The following is a 21,924-nucleotide window of genomic DNA, read 5'->3' as shown; positions in this document are numbered from 1 at the left end:
TCTTTGGAACAACTTCAATATGACTTTGCTGATGTCATGCAGACTGTCTCCTCATGAATGCCTAAAAATTCAAGACAATTTTGATGGATGTCAATTCCCACAGCATTAAGGACCTCGTTCCACCACACATAGTCCACCATTTCCACACATTTGTTCAAGTAGCTGAGATCTTATAAGTGATGTATCATGACCCATATTTCTGCCATCTCTCTGAGCATTGGATGGAAAGCATATAGTTAACTATTTTCAGGATCTTCTCTGATATGTCATTGGATGCTCTCTTTTGACAAGAGGAAAACCTTCCAAGGACATTTGGGTCAGGCTCAATGAACACTTTCAAGGTACAGTGTGAAATGTGCAAAGGACAATTTTTTATCATCAAGAAGGACTTTTTTAGACCTTTTTAATAGCACCATTCCCACTATTTGTCAGCATACTGAGACATTGGGCCAAAGGACACTATCAAAAAGGATCCAAAAACTCTGACACCTGCAGGAGATATACCCTCTCCTTAAAGAGGTCTGTTTCTTCTGAATTCTACAGCCAAGTACACCTCATCTAACTTGTCTCAGTCTTCTCTGGGTTCTTCCCTAAAATTCTTCCATTGTTAAAGGTCTTCTGAGTACTCTGATAGAGCGCCCCTCTACTACCAGTGCTCAGTCTTCTGTGTCTGGCTGTAAATCTTACCTCCCCCACAATTTCACAGGGTCATCTGAGTCTAGTGTGTGAGCACCCCTCACCCACCCATGCTAAGTTCCTTCTGGGTTTGTGGGTGAACTCTCTTCAACTACTGGTGCTCACTCTCCAATGATTCCTAGGCAACCTTTTTCCTGTAGTGAACTCTCTGTGTAAGCCCCTTTCCTGCCAAACTCAGTAAAACATGTGTGGCCTTTTCTTCATGTCCAGGTCAACATAAATGTAGAAACGTTTAGAGATAAGGGTGTTTCCTCTTTCCTACAACCTCAATAGGACTTTTGGAGCTGCCATGTAGAGAGACTCCTCACCAATGCCTTAAAATTCAAGATAAATTCAATGGATGTCAATTCCTAAAGCAACAAAAGCCTTGTTCTACCACTCCTTTTCCAGCATTTCCACACCTTTGCTCAAGTGGCTGAATTCTTATGGGTGATGTACCATGTCCAGGATTTCTGACATCTTTCTGAACAGTGGATAGAACCCATATATTTAAATGTTTTCAGGGTCTCCTCTGATAAGTCACTGGCTTTTCTCTGTGGACAAAAGAGGAAACCTCTTAGGACCCATGGATCAGGCACAATGCACACCTTCAAGGGACAGTATGAAATGTAGTTATGGAAAATTTTCCATCAGCATGGAGAAGTTTTTCAGAAATTTGAAAAGATACCACTCTCCCATGACTCCTGAAGTAACTGAGAACTTTTCTCTTGAAAAGGGTCCAAGGGTTATGAATCATCTTGATGAGTAACCCTCTTCCAACAGAGGTCAGTCTCCTCTGGCTCCTGTGGTCAAGCACACCTCATCTAATTTTGCTCAGACTTCTCTGTGTTCTGACCTAAATCTCCCCTTCACCACGATTACCCAGGTTCAACTGTGTCCTATAGGTGAGTGCACCTCTCCCACCAGTGCTCCATCTACTCTGGGTCCTGCCCTAAATCTCCCCTCACCTATCATTGCTCAAAGTACTCTGAGTATTGGGGTTGAGTGTCCCTCACTCACTAGTGTTCAGACTCCTGGTGATAGCCCCTCTCCTAACATTGCTCAGTCTTCTTTGTTTTAGCCACTAATTTTACCTAATCTGTCCTTAGTCTCTTCTCAAAATTTGTAATCATAATTTTCTTAGTCATTTTACTTTTATTGGAGACCCAAATCCACAAATGAAACAATCTTAAATTATTTTTCAATATACCAACAATTTACAAAAGCACAAAACACGTTTTCTTACACAATGTAAGAAGAATACTTGAATTTGTATGTAGCAGTTGCAAATTAGTCAGATGTCTCTTTAAGGAATGTTTATAAATATTTATTCCACTTTCATTAAATCTTTTACCCATGAATTTATGTATGCTATGGAGGAAAACTAAGACATCATACAACTACTTAACACTTGAAGTTACCTTTATTTTAAAAAATTTTTCTAGAAACAATAGACATATATTAATAATTTTATAGAAACAAATACTCTATTGTTTGACCACCAAGCAAAAGGAGAGTGTTAGTTAATTTAAAGACATAAAAAGTGTTATCTAGCTAAATTTAATTAAGTGGACTGAAAGTCATTTGGGTCCATTTTATAAGTTTTCAAGGGCTTTTTAATTACTATGTCAATTTTGGCACCATGTACATTATATAGTGACAACCACATATAAATGCAACATACAATATGTAGGTATGCACACACATGCATGAAACTGATAGAAAACAAAGTTTTTATAGCTTTTATCAGGTATTATTTTGCCAAAGAAAACATTAAAAAAGACATACACATAGTTATTAAAAAGACTGTCATATTTAACAATGTAAAATTAGGCATGAATTTGTATATTATGACTCAGACACGTGAAGGGCCTCTGAGTGAAGGGCCTCTGAATTTGGTGATGTTAGGAGTAGGATCTCTTTTTTTATCATGAACATTGTATATTCTCCCTTCTTAGATCACTTCAAAGGAGGTCTCACTTTTTTCCAGTGTATTTAAGATTTAACCCTTAAATAAAAAGATGTCTGGAAACAACAAAATGTACTAGAAGTTCCAGATAGACAAAACAAGAATAATTGGTGCAAGACAAAAAGTAAATTTACACACACAGCCACAACAAACTAAAAACAAAACAAAACAAAACACATTGAGCTCAGAAATAGAGGTTTGAAAAATTAACACATCCATAATACTGTAGTAAAGAACACAGGGAAAGTATTAATTGCAATGAAGTTCACTTTTCAATCAGCTTAAAGCCAGATCAGATATTCACAGAATGTGCAAGCCTAGGAAGTCTTCAGGAAAGCATTTAAAAGGTAATATATACTTGTGCATATGACATTCTTTAATTTCCCCTTAATGTACTTATCGGGAGAAGAGACAAAAATCCACAGGGATTATGCCATACCCTGATATTCCCAGGTCTGATGCAGCTGGTTTTTCAAGATTTTCTATTTTATTGTCTCTTCCTTTTTTATAATTTAGGTAAAAACTTACTAAAATGGTAGAAAGTGCAATATAAGAAAAAAGAAAGAAGTTTGCTATGTTCCAGAGAAGCTTAGAATTAAGAGTGACACCTAGTCCTCTGGTTTGTAATCAGTTTGGCACTGGTTAAAATAGCTTATATTTCAGATGGACATCTGGAAGATATTTAAGGAGCAAGGAAGCTACCATTTTGAAAATAGGGGGTAAAATGGTCATACGTATCACACCTTGGACCATTTTTTCTCCCTTTTTGTTTAAGAAGTCCAGTTGTAAGATCATGTAATACTTTATGTTTCCCTCCAGAGGTTATTTTCTTTATTCTGAGCTGATAATTAAGCCAGCTCAGGTACACAGTAAACCTAAATATTTCTTTCATAAAAATAGTATGAAAATTTAGCATATTTTAATGCATTGCAGAGCAGTGGGAACCTGGTACTTTATCTGTAAGACAGAGGGAAGATTAGGCATGTTCTCCAATATTCCTTGTACCTATAAATGAAACTATTTTCTGTGTTTCCCTGAATACTAAGGCATGGTACAACAAAAGCAGGTCTGCACAGTGGCAGATTTGTCTTCTATATGGAAACATAAAGATAGAAAGAGGCCTTTTGGATTCTCTAAACTTACCAACATATCCCATTTGAAGCTGCATACGATGAACTGAATAATCTATGTGAAATAATTTAGGCATGTATAAAATTTGGTATTTTGAAAGCAACAGAAGTTAAATGCTTTTTTTGTTGTTTTTTTTTTTTTTCTTTTGCAGAGAGGACAATCTCCCACTAAGAATAAAAGATAATACATTTTGATAATTATTTGAGTTAGGCAGGATATTTGCCAAGTAGAAGCTTCATTTAAAATTGTCTCTTCAGCCCTCACAGTCACAAGACAATGGCCTATTGCTGTTTCTCAATGTGAACTAGGAGGTAAGTCTGATATAGTCAGGGTGTTATTCCCAATTGAAAAGGCAAACAATTGAATTCCCTGAAGAGTGAAGCAGGTTAATCTATTGTAATGAATTAATAGTCTGTTTTAAGAAATTTTTTTCTGTGAAGAAAGGATATCTTTTGGAAGTCTGAAAAACAACACTTAATTTTGAATATAGGAAAATCGAATTTGGTATGTTCGCACAATGACTCCCTTTCTAATAGTTAAAAATCAGTAACACACTTGGGGTTTTGATGCCAGAAATTGAGGTCCTGGAAGTTCATATGCACTTTCTATAGACACTTGAGAGAGAACAAGTATCATAACTGAGAGTCAGGTAGAGATAGAGAGTATTTGGAAGTACTCTGCACAACAGGGTTTACATTGAGAAGAGGCTATTTTGAAGAGAAGAAAGATTTCTTGCTTCATACTCTGGTGATTAATGGGGCACTATTTATCCAAGTACCTCAGATCAGACTAAGGCTGTCTGAAGATTTTTCTGAGCTCAGTATGCTGTTCTCTTAAATTCACCAATGATTCTTCAATAATCAGTCATTTTTTTCTAACTGATCCTCTGAGGATTTTTTCCTCCCATCTATTCAGAGATCAAATATTTAAAAGTCACTTTGTTCAACCATCATAAATAAAATTATGGCATCTTTAGGAAAATGGGTGGAACTGTAGAACATTATATTCACTGAAATATGCCATATATGCAACAAGAAATATGTATGTTTTCTCTCATGTGTAGATACAAGAGATAAAAATGAAAAATTTGATTGCATTAAAAATAGAAGAAAAGGACTGGGGATATAGCTAAGTTCATAGAGTGCTTCACTTTCAATCATCAGGCCCTGGATTCAATCTCCAGCACCACAAAAAGAAAAAATAAAATAAAAGGCCAACAATAGAAAGAAAGTTTCTTGTAGCAGTGTTGCACAGAAACAATTGAATTCACTGTGAAATTTCTATCTTTTGGAGAAATGCACAGGAATTCTGCATAAGAAATATTTCGATAATTACAAAATTTCTTAATTATCAATATGGAAAATTTAATAAATAGAGACAGAGTAGGTGAATGCAATAAATTAATCATTGTTAATATATGATGTGACACAAACAAGCCCACTGGAAAACCTTTGGCGGAATGGGTACCTTCATATGTACATCCATCAAGATGTTCTTTGAAGAAAGCCCAGAATATTTTTCCCTTGGAAGAGCCTTATCTAAAGGGAATAAATCTGGGTAATTTCTATTTGTCTAACAGAGTGTGAGAGATCTAAACCCATACATTTTTTAACCTTGCAAACCAATTTACCTCTGCAGTAAAGAGATATTTCATGACATGATGCATTTTATGAAATATGACTCCTGCACTATTAGCATTGGAATAAACTTCAAAAAATATATATATTTTTTGTACTTCAGTGCTTTGTGACTTGGAGCATTCTGTATGAACAACTGGAATGAACCTGCTCTGTTTGGAATAAAGACTTACATGGAAATTTGAAAAACGTGTGACTACTAGAACTGGAGTGTTCTATATTTATGAAATACAATTTTGGCCAAAAATAGGTGAATTGAATTATTCTTCTTGTGAAAAGACTGAGAAGACTTTGAATGAAATCACCTGGGAAGGCAGGGAATGTAAAATTTCTTTGTACTAATGAAATAGTAACTTTGAAGCTGGAAATTCTGAGGAAAATTAATTATCAGAATGGGAACAAAAGACATTATCTCAGCCTAGTAGTTCCTAGGTAAAGAAATTTACATAACTGAGAAGTATTTTTCAGAGCACAAGAGAGTGGCCAAGTTCCAAAGGAGGCAAGCAAAAATTTGAGTTTATACCTTTTCCTTCAGGTAGAAATAAACTCAGGGCATCTCATGCTAAATGGACACTAGGCCAAAAGATAAGGTCTGATATTTTTGGGGACCCAAAATTGGTATCTTTCCTTATTGATTGATGCCCTATTCAGGCTTGGTGAAAAATTGTGGATATCTGCATATACATGTTAATATATAGATTCAAGTCATATGATTACATAAACTGTGATGTCTGATGATTTGCCAACCCACAATACTAAACGTCTTCACATGTTTTTCATCTTTCAGGTCACCTTTACTGAACTGATTGAAGAAAGAATAATTTCTTCTGGTAGGGCTGCCAGACAACACGGGAAAGTTCTGGTAATTCTCTTTTTCAGAAAACCTCACAGAAATTCTGTATAAATAGTATTTCACATGCCAAAGTACTTCTTTAATTATCAACAGAAAAACAACTTTGGAGAATAAAAAAGTCAGAATAGCTGACTGCAGTTATTACACCCATTGAGAGATTGTACAATGTGACACACAGAAGTCCATCAAGGATACTGGCAGAAAGATAAAAATGACATGTAGAGCCATTGGTTTTTCAGTAAAAATAACTTGACATTATTTTCCCCAGTGCTTGTGGGGTATTAGTGTTAAGGGAACAAATATTCCTAAGTCAGTCCAGCAGCACTAAACTATGTTTATTTTTACCATGGAAGTGTTTCAAATACCCAGTACATTTATTTTATAATGGTCATGATTTTTACAGTCAAGACAGGTTCTGCTGATGGATCAGAGAAAATTCTTGGAGATCAGAATTTAGTTTATGACAGAACCATTGCCCGTGAAGGGAGAACCTGAAGAGCAATATCTAATGGAGTTGTGAGTGCACAGCTGCAGGGGGATCTGGTAAAAGTTAACAGGTGTATGTCATGTCAATTTTGGAAGACCACTGACATAAAAAATTTAATCCATGAGAATATCAAAGGTCTTGAGAGCCCATCCCTCTCCAGAGTGTACAAAACCCATACAATTGGAAATTTAAGACTTAATATCTCCCTCTGAATTATAATTTTCTTTAAATTGATTTCACTTTTCTACTTCCATATTTCTCATTTTTAAATTGGAATGATTAGATTTTGTCAATTTTTATACACATACAAAAAACCTACACATACATAAATATCTTCCCTTGAGTCTCAAAAGGGTTTTTGGAATTGTAATGTTTTTCAGTACTAGGGATTGTACTCAGTGGCAGTCTAACACTGAACTATATATTTATTTATTTTATCATTTAAAATTTTGAGAAAAGCTCTTGCTAAGTTGCTTAGGCTGGCCTCAAATTTATGATCCCCATTTCTCATCTGGGTTGCATTCTTTTTCTGGTGCCCCCAGTACTATCTAGTCACAAGAATATTTGAAAAAAAAAAGTCTGAGATATTATGTAATAAATCATCATTACTATTTCAATATGTACATACTTAGACAAAATTTGAGAAATTACTAAATGGGGCAAACTCAGAAATGAAGACTCTCATGCTGTGCCATAAAGTTGACAGACTGTCCTATAATTTAATATATCTGGAGCTCAAGTTTATGAATTATCCTTAAATAAATGCAAAATGAGAAACACAAGTTTTATATATACTTTTTAAAAATTTATTTATTTTTATTCATTTTAAACAAATGGGGTACAACTTGTTTCGTTGGTTGTACATGGTGTAGAGTCGTACAATTTGTGTAATCATACCTATACATAGGAAAATAATGTCTGTCTCAATCTGTTATTTTTCCTTCTCCCACCTCTTCCACCCCTCTTTCCTCTATACAATCCATCCTTCCTCCACTCTTGCCTCTCTCCCATCCCCCATTAGGTATCTTTCTCTGCTTATCAGAGAAATCATTCAGCCTTTGTTATTTTTGGATTGCCTTATCTCACCTAGCATGATATTCTCCATCTTCACCATTTGCCTGCAAATGCCATAATTGTATTCTTCTTTATGGCTGAGTAATATTTCATTGTGTACCTGTACCACAGTTTCTTTATTCATTCAGCAATTGAAGGGTATCTATGTTGGTTCCACAATCTATCTATTGTGAATTGAGCAGCCATGAACCTTGATGTGGTTGCATCATTGTAATATGCTGCCTTTAAGTTCTTTGTGTATAGGCCAAGGAGTGGGATAGCTGGGTCAAATGGTGGTTCCATTCCAAGTTTTCGAAGGAATCTCCACACTGCTTTCCAGAGTGGTTGCAATAATTTGCAACCCCACCAGCAATGTATGAATGTACCTTTTTTCCCACATCCTTGTCAACACCTATTGTTGCTTATATTCTTGATGACTACCATTCTAATTGGGGTGAGATGAAATCTTAGGGTACTTTTGATTAACATTTCTCTAATTACTAGAGATGTTGAACTTTTTTATTTATCTGTTGATTTCTTGTAGATCTTCTTCTGTGAAGTGTCTGCTCATTTTCTTAACCCATTTGTTGATTGGATTATATATATTCTTGGGGTAAAGTTTTTTGAGTTCTTTATAGATTCTGGAGATAAGTGCTCTATCTGAAGTATGTGTGGCAAATATTTTCTCCCACTCTGTAGGTTTTCTTTTCACATTGCTGATAGTTTCCATTGCTAAGAAAAAACATTTTAATTTGAATGTTTCCCAATTATTGATTCCTGCTTGTATTTCTTGTGCTTTGGGAGTCATGTTAAGGAAGTGTCATCCTAAGCTGACATGATGAAGATTTGGACAACACACCCACACCAAGGCACATTATAATGAAAATACATAACATACAAAATAAAAATACAATTTTAAATGCTGTGAAAGAATAAAATAAAAATTATATTCAGGGGGAAACCAATATGAATAACAGCAGAATTCTCAACCTGGACCCTAAAAGTTAGAACAACCTGGAACAGCATTTTTCCATCTCTGAAAGAAAATGGATGCCAAGAATCTTAAACCCAGTAAAACTTACCTTCAGATTTGATGATGAAATTCCATCCTTTCATGATAAACAAAACTAAAAGAATTTACAATTTGAATCCTGGCACTACAGAACACTCTCAACAAAATATTCCATGAGGAAGAAATGAAAAAAAAAAAATGATGTAAGTCATTAAAGGGAGGAACTAACTTAAAGGAATAGCCAAATAAAGGAGAAACCAATCCAAGTTAAAAACCAAAAAATTAGCCAAAATGACCGTGTATAAAAACCATAACTCAATAATAACCCTGAATATTAATGGCCTGAACTCATCAATCAAAAGACATAGACTGGCAGACTGGAATAAAAGAAAGACCCAATAATAAGGTGCCTTAAAAGACATCTCATAGAAAAGGATATCCACAGACTAAAGGTGAAAGGATAGGAAAAACATATTATATATACTTTTAATATGACTATTTTATTTTAATTTCCATATTGTAGTCCATTTAAAATAATGGAGTCCATTTATTTAACCTTTATTACTAATAGATATTTGAATTTTTTCCAGTGTACACATAATGCTGCAGTAATTTGTCTTTTGCATGGTGCACATATATAGGCATTCCTACTAGATATATGCCTAAGAATGAACTCATTGAGCAACACTAGAAGCATATGTCCATCTTTACATGATATCACCAGAGATTTCAAAAGTGGTTGTAAAAATCCACATGCATATCCTGGTGCAGTTTTGCATGCTTGTAATCACAGTGGTTAGGATGATGAGGTAGGACTATCATGAGTTCAGTCAGTTTCAGCAAATGGGAGGCAGTCTCTAAATAAAATGCAAAAATAGGGCTGGGGATGTGACGCAGTGGTCAAATGCTCCTGAGCTCTACACCTGGTACAAAAACAATTCACAAGCATAGAAATTTATAAGATTCCACATATTCTATCTCCTTTCAAGTCTTTTTTGTTCTTTTTAGATATACAGGACAATAAAGTGCATTTTGACATATAATACATACATGGAGTATAATACATGTAATAAATACATGAAGTTTAACAGTCTAATTAGGTTCTGATTGTTGTGCTAGGACATGATGTGGAGTTTTATTGGTTTTATATTCATATATAAACATAGAAAATTTATACCTGATTTATTCTACAGAATTTTCTATTCCCCCTTCCTTTTCTTTATCCCTCTTTGGCTAGTCCAATGAACTTTCATTCTTCCCTCCCTGTTGTTGTGTGTTAGAATCCACATATCTTAGAGAACTTTTGCCCTTTATATTTTGTGATTGGTTTACTTCATGCAGCATGCTAGTGTCCAGTTTCAAAAGTTTTAGAGTGATATTACTAATATTTAAAATTTTGATTTATTTTCTATAAAAATTTGATGGTGTTTTGGTTTTGGTTTTATATCCTGTGTAGATTTAAACATACTAATATGCCAACAAACAAAATTGTGTGTTAGTTTGCCTTTCTAAAATTTAAAATATTTTGTTTTATTTGAAGGATCTACCTTGTAATTATATGTGTTGTACTTAAAGTTTGCTAACTCATATTTGACAAGTCATTATCTCTAGAAATGTTGAAAGGGTGTTTAAAAAATTCATTGGTTTACTACTTTTTACATACTAGGCATCATTGGTGTAATACTAGGCATGGTTTAATTTTTATTATGGTTTAGATCTCACTGACAAGACAAGTTAAGTGCAATGTACTCATACATTAACCTCTTTTCTTTCACATGATATTTTCTCCAGAAAATAAACAGTTTCTCTCCTTCCAACAAAATATAAAATACTATCTTTTAATTCTTTTTATTTTTTAAAATTTTTACTTTTACAGACTGCATTCTGATTCACTTACACGAATGGTATACAAATTTTAATTTCTATGGTTGTACAAACTGTAGATTGACACCATTTATGCAATCATATGTCTACATAGGGTAATGATGTCTGTCTCATTTCAGGTAAGTGAAAGGCTAATTTTGATGAGATCATGTCGATGGAGTAGAAAATATAGAATCTCACAAAGGACAGAGTAGGTAAAGATATCACTGGGTATAAACTACATCTTTTTGTTTGAGACTGAGCAGAGATGCTAAGGTGACTTTCATCAGATATACTCTGATTCTAATCATGTGCTCTATCTAGATATTGCTGCTCTACTATTCTTCTTGCAAGCATGAAAGAGTGTGTATATACAAAGAGGATCCATAAAAGTAAATTATCCAATTCAATGAGTAAGTTCTTTTTGTCAGGACAGAAGCAATGTCTTCCAAAGAATATACATGATTTGAAGAAACGTGTATGTCTGAACCTCCAAGAAAATGAAACAAATATCATGAATATGTAGTGAGAATTTATGCATTTATTCAAACAATTATTTCTGAATATCATTTGCTAAGCTCTAAAATCAGATAATGCCTATCACTGTATAGAAAACAAACTGCATATACTGCCATAAAGCAAACTTTTATGATTACTGTATTCTCATTGTTTACAGGTTTGGATTAGTCTTCCTCCATTTGAAATAACCTACATATAATTCAGTAAATGTCCATTAGTGATGGTGAAAAATTTATGTTAGGAAAACTGTCAATGTCCAACTTTTTTTGTCAATTTTTGGTTTGCTGGAGGCCCACCCACTACAGTTCCTGATCTCCAGTGAAATTTTGCAAAGCAGGAAGCACACATTACCTGAGCAAACTCTACAAGTCCATCAGGAACAATACTATCAGCTAAAACAGCTGTTCATCTGCTCTCATTTCACTCTGCTTTTCTAACCCATCCTACATAAATACTTATTTTGTTTTGTAATTTACCTGCTACTCAGGCAGGGAAGTGAAATATATCAATATTTGATGCTTCCAACTAGATCCTACCAGTAACAGTCCCCAAACCCACCAACCTTGGTTAATATCTGGAGTTGTGTTTATCTTCTCCATATTTTTACACTTTTATTACCTTCATTTTATATTCTCAAGATTCAAAACTTCAAATAAAATGATTGATAAAATATGTTTAAGTATGTCAATAAAATGCTTGCTCTCATGTCACTCTTATTTTTAAAAATATTATCCAAGAAGAGCCCCCACTACTTAAGTGTTCAAGAATGTAAAGTTACTTCATGGAAGTTTCTTCCATGTAGGTAACTCATAGTCAGCAAAGGTTTGTGTGAAAGAGAAATTTGGGTCAGGGTGTAATGTGAGGCTGAAAGAGTGTTTACAAATGTGAATATGTTAGTTTTGTTTGAGTAGGAATGTTTTTGTTTTGTGTCTGTGTTTTCTAGAGAGATATTTTATTTATTAATTTCCTTTGTTGTGATTAAAACTTCCATGTTTTTTTACATATAGTATGTGTGTTTTAAATTTTTATGTGGTTTAGATGTTCAAAGTGATGAATTAAAACTTTCTGAGTCTCAAGAATTAGGTTTTTAAATCAATGGGAACAAAGAATGTGAAAATGTAAAAATTAATGTCTATATCCAAATTCTCAGTAAAAATATCAGTTTATGTGTAGTCCACAAAACATTCATTTTTTTGTAACAAAGGAAGTAATAAGAATGAGCAATCTATAATCATAAGGGAAATGGATGACATTTTCACATTTACTGAATAAGAGAAACCAGACAAAATTTTTTTATGTTTTATTTGTCATTGCATAAAGTTCAAAAAATTTGGTAAAATTAATGTCATCTACAAAGTAATAATTTCTTGTCTAAAAATAGCAAAAACAATTTAATATAGGAGACTAATATGTTTTTGTTAGGTTGTTGTAGATTGATAAAAGAGAGTAGGGAGTGTAGATTGTTCTAGGAAAAATTGATGGAATAGTGTAACCTAGGAAAATATATGAATATGGTGTACTCTTGGACTGGGTCAGTCAAGATTATTCCTGAATGTCCTATCACTGTGAGCCTGTTTGAAGATGTTACTGGTTTCACACATGTAAGAGAGTTCAACATGGATTCTGTTGGCTCTTTCCTAAACAACTTTTAATATATCCAGAAATATATATGAGAAAGTAAATTCAAGAAAGAGTTGTGCTTCTTGAATGGTGTTTATGTATATTTAATATTGATAGGTAGAGAGTAGGAGTCTGTTCACTGATGCCCTCAGTGAACATGCATAGTTTACATCTCTGTGGATAAAAAACTGTTTTCTACTGGTAATGGATAGCAATATTCTTATGTCAATGCATGCTATGGGTAACTATTTTTACAATTTTATTTGTTAAATTTTCAGAAACTTCTAGATATTTTATTTCAACCTGGGTATACTATTGAGTTACATTTATCAAACTTCCTTGTAGTTAACTGTGATCATGTTATTGGGCTCTCTGTAAATGAAAGAGAGTGGAAGTGATATATGCCAATTTCTGGTATGGTCATACAAATTTCACACTCCTTCGTACTCTCTCCTTTTCTAACTGTCTGTGATGTTGACATCCAAGTTTGCATGGAATGAGATGCTTATAAAGATAAAGTATCTACCACTTCAGTCCAAGAATATAAATTATACCATGAAGGACACATGCTCTTTCCATCTTCTTCTCTGTTATGAATTGTTACTTAAAAGAGAAGAAAATTTCTCAGGATAATTACTATTGCCTAGGCTGTTTCTACAAATGCATAGAGTAATTTTTGGGGATGGAAATAATTGCACTTGATATAAAATAAGTAAAAAACAATGAGTTTAAATGTGTATCTTCCCCTGGCCTATTTAGATGTTTGAGATATGTGTATCAACATGGATTTGAATAGCTGTATATCCTTGCCATTGCTCAGCTTTTACTCAGTAGGATCTTCAATATGTTTGAATTTGAAGGTGCATGAAATGATTTCTCCCACCAGGTCTCTCCAGTTGACTATTGGGAAACAAATGAGCCACAATCATCATTGACTATATTGAATAATTGTTAGAAATTTTTGTTTGGACTACCAGAGTATACAAAGAAATATGAGCCAGATTTTGAAATTTTGCTGTTTACTCCAATTTGTCCACTACCACAAAATAAAAATTGGCCTATATCAGTAGTCATTTGTTTTCTGTGAATCTATATGTTTCTACCACTATCTTATATCCTCTAAAGAACCAAAACTTATATAAATTTAGCCTTGATATTTAAGAGTGTTTTGTATTTATATCCCTTGTTTTCTTTGAATTCCACATAAGGTTCCATACATTTATATCTTAGAGTCTGAAAAATAAACAGTTATTATACCCAGGTTTATATTCCATGACCTATATACATCCTTGTAAAATTTGTTTTAAGATTCTATTCTCTTTCTATTATTTCTTTCATTTCAGAGTCACTTTTCTATTCAACAAAAGGGGAAATCACAATTAGAATATTCACAATAATATTTTGATAATTTATAAATGAAGAGGTTTATTGAAATTAAATTGACTAATACACAATGGCATTGTGCAGGTGGCCTGTGCACATAAAAGAGAGAAATAAAAGCTGGTTCATTTACATTTTTGATTTACTCTCAACTTGAGCCAAAAGGAAGACATCAAGAACAAGAAAAGTACCCCATTCTCCTTTGTTTCATTTGTTGTCCCTTGCCTTGATCTTTTTATCTCTCATTCCTTCACTCATCTTCCACTAACTAGAAAAACACCCCCTTTCTTTCTTTTAGAAGACTGTTTTGGTTCTCTTAGGCTCAGAGAAGAAGAAAACACATACTCCTTGATTTCTTCACAGGCTGAGGGATGAAGGAATTTTCCAGATAGTTCCTCATTTGCCTCCTCATCATGGTAATACTCTTCATAAGTTTACTCATATCAGGTAAGATTATCGCAGAATTTCAGCTCTCCAAAAATTAGGTGATTATGAGTAAGAATGAAATCCATAACTGAAGAAACAACACATAAAATGAACTTAGGCTATCTGTTGACTTAATCAATATCCTGATCAGTGCTTAGTACAACACCATGATTGTTCAGAGATCAACTATCACTAAGAACTCAGCAATGAATTATGACTTTGATGAAATGACAGAGTCCAGGGATTCAGACCATATTTACAGTATTGCAGCATTGCTAGTGTGCATCAGCTAAATAGATGCCTATTTTTCATTGAATGTTCTATCATTAACTTGAATATTCATTCACTGCACTTGATACCAAAGTTAGAGATGCATATAGATTAAACAAAGATAATCCTTTTATAAATCTCTAGACACTTGATTACCAAGTCTCCACAGTGTAAGAATATGACAGTACCAGAGAATGTCAGACTGAGAATCATGATTGACTCATAAAAGTAATGGCTGTACACATAAGTGCTCTTTATAGTATGTAGAACTGATTAACATGAATGTTGAAATATGGGTTGAGTATAAGAAAATCTTACCCATACATACAGCACCTGAAAATGAGAAAGGATTATTTTTATTGTACTGTTTTCTGAGTCCATAAAAAGTACCAAAAATTTATTATTTAAAATATACTGTATTATTCTTCTTTTTGGGTTCAAAGCACATTATGAGACTTGAGATTCAAGGTCAAGGTTTCAGCAGAACTTCTTCTCCTATCTAGAGGCTAAACTTAAGGTAACTCCATTTCTCCCCTGCAGGTTCCAGAGTTTCCTACAATCATTACCTCTTTTGCATGGTTTTAATATATATCAACTTTCAGTCAAACACCTATATCCATGATCACAATTCCACTCTGACCACTATGTTCTTAGCTGATTCTCATAAATGCCATTGTGCTAAACTTGACCAGATTAAGTAGAACAATCTTCACACTCAAAATATTTGACTTCCTCTCATCTGCATAGTCCCCTTTCCTATAAAAGGTCACATATTTATGAATTCATGGGATTCAGGGGTTTATATTTAGGAGATGAAAGTTGTTTTCAGAGAAAAGGTTTTGTTCTTTATCATTCTATACCAAAATAAAATCAGAAATATTTAGAGGAATTTATCTATAGTAAAATATATTATTATAAAAATAGAAAGCTGAAATTGAGAAAGAGATTGTAATAAATTGAAAATCATTATGTAAACATAGAATAAGACAAGCAGAATTAAATAAACTAGATATCACTTGAAATTAAACATTAACAAAAGTAATAAAATGGCATTCCAAAAAGAACATTTTATGTTATAGAACTAAGGGAAACAGATGAAACAATAGATAACTTCATGTCAGGATGACAGATCAATATAAATAATATAATTTTGAGGTTTTAGAGTTCTGTAAAATTGATATGCTAAACAAGTTTGTATCAGAATAAATAACTCAATTAGAATCTGAAAGAAATATAAGAAAGCACAAATTCCAATATCTGTAAATAAATATAGATATAGTAAGGTGAAGAAAAGTACCACATATAAAATTTAAAATATGTGGAGGTTTTGTATGGGAAATTGAATCCAGATGTGTTTCACCACTGAACCTCATCCCCAGTATTTAACATATTTTATTTAGAGATAGTATTTCACTACGATGCTTATAGCCTTTCTCAGTTTCTGAGGTTGGCTTGAAATTGTGTCCTCTTGCCTCAGTCTCCCAACAGCAGGGAAGACAGGGGGCATGTGCCACTGTGACCATCAATGAAAACATTTTTAAATAGGAACAAATCAAAGGATGCAACAAAATAATAATTATGGCTTCTGAGTTAAATATGTTAACACCTTATATCTGTGATATAGCCAATTAAAAAATAAAGGAAATGTTAAGATAGAACATGACCCAAACTTTCACTGCTATGACAGAAAAACCTTGACCAGAACCACCCTAGAATGAAGAATGGTGTGGACCAGGGTGGGAATTGATGAATTCAATTGCATAATACAATTTTCTAGGAATAATATTTTGTGTTCAATTTTCTTAAATCCTAGAATTTGAGTATTGTTGCCAACTATTTTTCCATCTTCATCTGTCTTAACAGGTGCTATACCCATGTCTCCATTCCATGATATCTATACATGATCCCTCTCTGCTTTTGTCCCATAGGTATCTCCTCTCTTGAAAACTCACAGTAGATATTTTGATGAATTATCTCTATGTTGGGTGCAGTGTGTTTTTTTATTTTGCAAAATAAAATTGTTTGTGGTCAGAAATTTGGAAGAATATATCTCTGCATATTTGATCTGACATGGTACATATTTTCCAATGCATATGTTTTAGTTGTTGATAGACACAATAACTTTGTTTTATGTGTTTACATTTGTGTGATGCTGAGGATAGAACCCAGAGACTTACTCCTGGTAGGCAAGCATTCTACCACTGAACAACAGACCATGCCACTCTTGGTGTACTTTTCTACTAAAAAGGCATACATAATCATAAGATTTTAAGAGCCAACACAAATTTTAATAATTAATGTTTAATGAACCTCATTTGAAAATGCATCCAGCTTTACCATGAAATCCAGCAAATAAAGAAATTACAGAAAATACCTTAGACAAATAGGGTAAAAAAAGTGAGATAAGCAGTGAATCCATTTATATACAAAATTGATGGGAGAAACAGAAATTGTGATTAAAGAAAAGAAAGTAAATATGCAAAGAATTTTAAAAAGTAAAAATGATTACAAAAAGCAGAAGAAAGGAAGTAACATGGTTAGCTCTTAATTATTAATCTCAGGTATAAATTAAAACACATTTATATATAAAATATCATGTGGATGTAGAAATTGCAATTAGAGAAGAAAAGACAAATTATTTTGAGTCTATAAAATGCAAAAATAAATAAAAATCAGAATATATTCACAGAGGAAGAGAATAAAATGTGCTAATAAATTTGTAAATTATCACAGGATTAAAGTCAATTCTCTGAATTACTTAACTACACAATCAATATTTAAAAATTTCCTCTGAATTAGAGGGTGGATTTCAAATTTTAATATCATGTTTTTGATTCATTGAATTGCAGCAACACAGATTTACCAGACTCATAATTTTGAACAAATGCAAGATTTTTTAAAAGTAATATGTAATTGAGAATAGTATGATTCATTTTGTTAGAATAACTTCTCTATTGGTTTCCATCATCCTTGCTCACTCCTACTTTTATTTTAAGAGCTTTATTGATGTGTGATTATTATTTATCAAAGCAGCTTATTTTGGGTATACAAAAGAAAGGGTCTGATTCAGCTACCCATTTTGCCTTCTATTTACATATTGGAATATATTTGCTATTTTTTGGGAAAACATTTATCTCATGATGAGACTTTTGATGTTCATGTAGAAAACTCTGAACTCATTTATAATTTCAATTTTTTTTAAATTTTGAGTTTCAACTTATTATGTAGCAGTGATGCAAAATCACTATATTATTTTAATGGCTAAAATGATATAAATCTGGGAAAGTATTTGGATGCTTTTGAATAATTTAGCAAGTTCTTCCAAATGCCTTCTTTTGTAAGCACTTTGCTATAGAGTATGTTATAAAGTTCCAAATTGTCTGACGTTGCAGGTTGGTAGAAGTGTGTTGATGAATAAAATGTTTTCCTGTCCTCTTATTAACACATGACAAAATGTGGGCATTAACTAATTAGTATATGATTTTAAGAATAACAAAAAAATTCAAGAAATGGAATAATGTTCTACAAGATTGTTGACTGTTATGGTGTGGGTCTCAGAATGTTCCCTGAAAAGCTCATTCATCAGGCAATGTAGCATCATTCAATTATGAGGATACTGGACTATGGAAGCTGTAACATTAGCTCTGGAATAATCCATTTGTTGAAATAATAAGTAGAATGAAAAGAGAGTTTTAAGTAAGCAGTTAGACATGGGTTGATAAATTAGGTCACTGGTAGAATGGAGTTGGATTTTAGTTTGTCCTTGGATTCTTCCTATATCTGATTCCTGGCTGCCATGTGGTGAAAAAATGCCCTGTGTCACTTTGTTCCATTATGATGGTATGCCCATTGCAGATCCAGAAATCTGGAGTCATGTGATTATGTACTTTGACATAGAAAATGATCAATGAAGATACTATCTTGTTCTTTTGTTGTTCTTCATAGGTATTATATCTAGGATTATATTGGTGAAGTTAGGTAATGGCTACATAGAAGTACCCTGAATTTGTTTTTCAATTATGTGTATGTTTTTCCTAAAGAAATTAATATTATTTGAAACCTGAGGAAATCTCAAGTTTGACTTTAAAAAATGAAATAAAATTTACACCACAAATTATATTTGAATCAGAGGTAAAATGTCTCAAAGCAAAAAAAAAAAAAAATGCATTAAGAAATCACTATGACTAGCAGAATATTGGGTAATTTTTCTGTCTTATTATTATCAAAACTGTCATCCTTATAAGTAGTCTTTTATCCATTTTCAAGGCAACAGAGCCAACTCACAAATAATACAAAAGTCCTTAGAGACAGTGAGGCACTTAAGGCCACAAGTTTGCTTGTTCAAAGTCCAGTTATTTTGTTTTTGACTTTCATTTTTCATTTGTGCATGGATGGTAAATACTAATATTTTTCTCATAAATGTAGTAAGTTAAATAACTTGCATTATGTAAGTTTGTCACATAATAAAGAGCCCCAACAAAAATGCAAAATAATAGCAAAAAGGTATGCCACTCATGCAAATGTATTTTGCAAATGTTCTTAAATATTGACAATCACCAGTGCCATTGTGTCTGTCAGAAAAATTGCATTTACACCATATTAATTTAAATGTTTTCTATTTTTCCATGAATTCTAGTAAGTTCAGAGTTTAAAGTGAAGCTCCCTCCAACAAATATGTTATATTTGTGGTTTCTTTTTACTGTAATCTCTTATGATTTCTATGCTTTGTATTTTAACTCAGTGTTTATCTTCCTTTTCTTATTTTGAATTAGAGCATCGTAGTGTTATATAGTGGTTGGGTTCATCATTCCTTCAGGAAAGCATTATTTTAGTGGTTCAATTTTTTATATATCACATTAGGACTCATTTTGACAGTTTAAAAATTGGATTACAATTTACTCTAATCCAGTTTCCTCTACTACTTCTTTCCCTCCCTTCCTCCATCTAGTTTACCTTGTCCTGTATTCTGCTTTCTCTGAGCTTTCTGGTATTTACCTATATGTTTTCTTTAATAACTTTTTTGGATATATATGATAGTGAGATTAACTTGGTGCATTTATATATGTAGAAAAGAAAGCTAAGTCACATTCATTCTACTGTTTTTCCATTATCTGATCACTTTTCTCTCTCATTGAACTTAATTTTTTCCAACAAAATTTTTTTCTAATTTCATGAGATTTTTCATCTACATTTTTCATTTCCCTCTCTATTTTTCCACTTTTTTAAAAATAGATTCTCCATATCTGAAGAAACATTTGAACTTTGGCTATTTCACATAGAATAATAGTCTATTAAAGGACATATTTACCAACAAATGCCATAGTTCCATTCATTTTATGACTGAATAATATAACATTGAACATGCATACCATATTTTCTTTATCAACTCATCTATTGAAGGGCAACTAACTTGATTCCATAGCTTGGCAATTTTGAATTGTGTTGTTATAAACATAAATGTGACTGCATATTTTTTGTATACTGAGTTTAAATCCTTGCTATATATTTGGAGTAATGGTACAGTGTCACAGAATGGTTTCATGCCTTTTGTTTGCTTTTTTAAAGTTCATCATTATCTTTTATTATTTATTAATAATTTATTTTGATTGATTATACACAAATGGAGTAAAACTTATTTCTCTGGTTGTACATGAAACAGAATCATACAATTGTATAATCATACATGTACATAGGGAAATGTTTGCTTAATCTGTTATTTTTCCTTCTTCCAACATTTCCACCCCTCTTTTCTCTATACAATCCATCCTTTCTCCATTCTTGCCTCCCTACCACCACCCATTATGTATTATCATTCACTTATCAGAGAAATCAAATCATTCCTCCTTTGCTTTTTTATAATTGGCTTATCTCACTTAGCATGATGTTCTCAAACTTCATCCATTTTCCTGAAAATGCCATCATTTTATTCTTTTTTATGGATGAGTAATATTCCATTGAGTATACATCCCACAGATTTTTTCTCTATTTAGCAATTGAATGGTATCTATGCTGGTTCCACAACCTAGCTATTGTGAGTTGAGCAGCCATGAACATTGATGTGGTTGCATCATTGTAGTATGCTGATTTTTTTCAAGTTTTTTTATTGTAAACAAATGGGATGCATTTTGATTCTCTGTACATGGAGTAAAGGCATACCATTCGTGTAATCATAAATTTATACAGGGCAATTTGTTTGATTCATTCTGCCATTTTTTCCCTTCCCCCCACCCCACCCACCCCTCTTTTCCCTCTATACAGTCCTTCCTTCCTCCATTCTTGTCCCCCTCCCTAAACCTAACCCTAAACCTAACCCTAACCCTAACCCTAACCCCTCTGACCCACCATTATATGTCATCATCCGCTTATCAGTGAGACAATTCGTCCTTTGGTTTTTTGAGATTGGCTTAAATCACTTAGCATGATATTCTCCAATTTTATCCATTTGCCTGCAACTGCCATAATTTTATCATTCTTTATGTCAGAGTAATATTCCATTGTATTGCTGATTTTAAGTCCTTTGGGTATAGGCCGAGGAGTGGGATAGCTAGGTCAAATAGTGGTTCCATTCCAAGTTTTCTAAGGAATCTCCACACTGCTTTCCAGAATGGCTACACTAATTTGTAACACCACACACTATATGAGAGTACATTTTTCCCCACATCCTTGTCAACACCTATTATTGCTTTTGTTCTTGATAATCACCATTCTAATTCTAAGGTAAATTCTAATTCTAAGGTAAAATCTTAGGGTAGCTTTGATTTTCATTTATCTTATTACTATAAATGTTGAACTTCATAGAAATAGACCAAGCAATCATTAAATTCATTTGGAAATATAAGAGATCCAGAAGAGCTAAAGCAATCCTTAGCAGGAAGAGTGAAGCAGAGGGTATCACAATACCAGAACTTCAACTATAATACAGAGCAATAGTAACAAAAACAGCCTGGCACTGGTACCAAAATAGACAGGTAGATCAATGGTACAGAATAGAGAATACAAAGATAAACTCCAATAAATACAGTTTTCTCA

Source organism: Sciurus vulgaris, assembly GCF_902686455.1.
Source record: "Sciurus vulgaris genome assembly, contig: HiC_scaffold_570_arrow_ctg1, whole genome shotgun sequence".
NCBI classification, from domain to species: Eukaryota; Metazoa; Chordata; class Mammalia; order Rodentia; family Sciuridae; genus Sciurus; species Sciurus vulgaris.
The sequence above is the reverse complement of the archived record's forward strand: the minus strand, read 5'-3'. Positions refer to the sequence as shown.